Raw genomic sequence first — 3,956 nt, 5'->3', positions numbered from 1 at the left:
TTTTGGCTTGTTCTCAAGGCTTGATCAGCCTGCCTTCTTTTCTTTTCTTTTCTTTTCTTTCTTTCTTTCTTTTTTCTTTTTCTTTTTCTTTTTCTTTTTCTTTTTCTTTCTTTCTTTCTTTTTTTGTTTTTTCGAGACAGAGTTTCTCTGTGTAGCCCTGGCTGTCCTGGAACTCACAGTGTAGACCATGTAGACCAGGCTGTCCTTGAACTCAGAAGTGCTGAGATTAAAGGCGTGCACCACCACTGCCCGGCTCAGCCTGCTTTCTTACAGAATATAGGACCCGAAGCCCAGGGATAGCAGCACCCACAATGGGCTGGGCCCTCCCCCATCAATCACTAATTTTTAAAAAATGGTCTACAGGCTCCCCTGCACCCGATCTTATTGAGGCATTTTCTCAACTGAGGCCCCATTCTGTCAAATGATTTTAGTGTGTGTCAAGGTGACATAAAACTATCCAGCACAAGGATTCTCCATGTAGCCTGGCACTCACTATATAGACCCAGCTGGCCTGGCACTCCCAGAGATCCATCTGCCTCTGCCTCCCACGTGGTGGGACTAAAGACACATGTCACTATGTCTGTCTCCATCAATTTACTTACTTATTATTTTAAAAGTTTTTATTATTTTATGAGTATAGGTATTTTGCCTGCAAGTATGTATGTGTGCCATGTATCTGAGGGTCCACTGAGATCAAAAGAAGGCTTTGGGGTTAAAAGACAGTTGTGAGCTGCCATGTGGATGCTAGGAATGGGAATCTGGGGCCTCTGGAGGAGCAGCCAGTGCCCTTCACGGCTGAGCCATGTCTCCAGCTACATCAGTCTAATACTAACTTTCTTCTTGTTGTTGTTTTTTTCTAAACAGGGTTTCTCTGTGTAGCCCTGGCTGTCCTGGAACTCACTCTGTAGACCAGGTTGGCCTCAAACTCAGAAGTGCTGGGATTAAAGGCATGTGCCACCACTACCCGGCTATTACTTTCTTTAGAGACTTTACTTATTCATCTATGCACACATTTGTTTTTGTATTTGTTTTTCATTTTTATGTATACGGGCATTTTGCCTGCATGCGTTTGCATGAATTATATGCATGTCTGGTGTCCAAGGCAGCCAGAAGAGGCTGTTGGATCCCCTGGAACTGGAGTTACATATGGTCATGCGGGTGCTGGGAATTGAACTAGAGTCTTTTGGAAGAGCAGCCAGTGCTCTCAACCACTGAGCTATGTCACCAGCCCCAATTTCACTTAAGACAGGGTTTTACCATGGAACCCAAACTAGTCTTCCACTCAAGCTCCTCCTCCTTCTGTGCCCCAAATCCTCGGGTTACACCGCCATCCCTTACAGTCCTTGAGAGGTCACTGTGTCTCTTGTTTATAACACATAGAGAAACCCAAGCCCAGTGTAGAGGCCCAGCAGGCATTAGTCTCCCTCTTGAAAAGTCAGGTGGTCACTACATATGGGCCACATGCCTGGTGCAAATCTTAATGCCAGAGCACCCCGAGGTCTGATATCAAATGATCAATTAACCACACTCTACTAAGGCTTTCAGCATCTAGCACAAACCAGTAGCCCAAACCCAAATTTACATTGTTCAAAGTAAACTTTCCTCCACCCTGAGACCAACGCTCTCATTCCTACATAAGGCTGATCAACTTCCCATTATCAAAAGAATGTAGTTTATTAGTAGTACAATGCGCCTCTCTAATAGTTCCCGGGATTTACGTGTTTGTACAGCACTTTCCTATCCTTTTATAATGTGTTCTGCAACCCCCAAAAAGTCAACAGTCTCAGTGCTTCTCTAGACAGAAACATGAGAGCCCAGGTGCCTGGGTCAGGATGACTCAGGCAGAGTCAACATTGGAGCTCTGAACCTTGGGCCCTGGGACTCCAGCTCCTAAGGCCTCTGCCTCTGGCTAATCCCAGCAGCCCCTCTCTTGTAAAGGACTGTGATTTTTGGAGGCCCCCCTGGGGAGCACATGTCAGTTTGCAAAGCTTTTCCCTTCAAAACACCAGTCAGAGATAAACAGCCTGCAAGTTGGCAGTAGAGAGTTAAATCTGACTTTTAAAAGTCTCATTCTCCGTCTGTCCGTCCCTTTTGCAAACGCATAGCTGAATTGTGTAGGTGCAACCTAACAGTTTCTATAAATAATATAACTTGGATAATGACTTTTTTTTTTTTTTTTTTTGGCCCTCAGCTCAGACTTGTGAAATTCAAATCAAAGAGGAGAGTTTAAAGCATTTGCTTTTTGTGTGTTTGTTCAAGTTAATGTTATCTTGGTCACCTGAGCCCCTGACAGCCGCAGGCTGCTCTGCCTCTACTGACCTTATAGAGCCAACAGTTAGGACTGTGTATATAAGGATTTGAGAGATTATTCCACCAGAATAAAGTTACTGTGTAGGCACTGGCATGAATGGCATGTCTTGCCATTAACAAATTGAAGAGCTGATTAGCACCTAAAATTAAATGGAGGCTTACAAAACAATAAATAAATAAGCAGGTTAAAACAGTTAGGTCGCTGATAGAACTGAGTAACTTCCATTTTAAAACCTGCTGTGGTTTCTGAGCACGTCTTTAATGCAGCCTTTAAAACACTCTTATAGCTGGGATGTGACAAACATCTCTGTGAATTCAAGGTCAGCTTGGTCTATATACTGAGTTCTAGGACAGTCAGTTACATACAGAGGCACAGTCTCATCAACAACAACAACAGAACAAGCAACAGCAACAACGACAGCCCACATTCATTTTTTTCATTATCCGACATTTCTAATTATTATTATTATTATTATAACTAAAACTAGAGATGGAGGTTAGTTGGTGGCCCATACCTGTAATCTCAGTGTTTAGGAAGAAGACACAGGAGGATCAAGAGTTCAAGTCTACCCTTAGCTGTATAGCGAGTTTCAGGCCAGCCCACGCTACATGAGATCTTGCTTCAAAATAAATCAACAAATAAAAAGAAAATAATAAATGTGAAAAAGAGCTAAACAACTTATACAGGGCCATGAAGATGGTTGAAAGCAAAACAAAGTAGACCTGATAAAAACCCGGTACAGTATTCTTCTCCGAGGTCGCCTTCAGGCCTTATTTTATTCCCCTATAAAACCAAACTTGTTGCTAGTTGGGTAGCCATGGTGACACACACCAGAAAGGCTGGAGGATCACTGGGAGTTAAAGGCTAGCCTGGGCTACATATCTAGGTCTAACCTCAAAGCAAGCAGTGTGGCGGTGGTGTACTCCTAAGGAGGCAGAGACAGGTGGATCTCTGTGAGTTTGAGGCCAGCCTACTCTACAGATCAAGTTCCAGGGCATCAGGCTACGCAGAAAAACTCTGTCTCTTGGGAGGAAAAAAGAAAAAAGAAAAATAGTTTACACACCAACTAATGTGGTCCCATGGAAATATAACAAAAGCCATCATTGGTTATTACTGGGCCCTTTAGATTTTTTTTTTTTTAATTACCTTTTTTCTTCTGAGTCTTTCTACATAGCTCTGGCTATCCTGGAGCTCACTGTGCAGCCAAGGCTGACCTGAACTTCTGATCTACCATTCTGCTCCCACTTCCAGGGGCCTGTGATTCCAGGCCTGTGTCCCGGTGCCCGGGTGCCTGTTTGTTATATGCAGTTGAACCTAGGACTTCATGCTTACCAACTCAGCTCCAGCTCTATTTCTTGTAGGTACTTTCTTATCTGTCTATTAACTTTAGACAGCATCTCATATATCCCAAACTGACCTCAAACTGGTTATATTGCCAGGGATGACCTCAAACTTCTGATGCCCCTGCCTCTGCTTCTGAGGACTGGAAACACAAGGGCCATCACCCCAGAATGTGAGGCACTATGGACCAAACCCAGGGCTTCAGGCTCACTAAACAAGCACTCTTACTAGTTGAGCGATAGCTCCGAAAAGCCTTTTTAAAGAAGGTAGTGCTGGTGGGGGAAGAGGAGGAAGAGGGGGAGGA

Source organism: Mus caroli, chromosome 1 (assembly GCF_900094665.2).
Source record: "Mus caroli chromosome 1, CAROLI_EIJ_v1.1, whole genome shotgun sequence".
Classification (NCBI taxonomy): Eukaryota; Metazoa; Chordata; class Mammalia; order Rodentia; family Muridae; genus Mus; species Mus caroli.
This window is presented reverse-complemented; position numbering follows the sequence as displayed.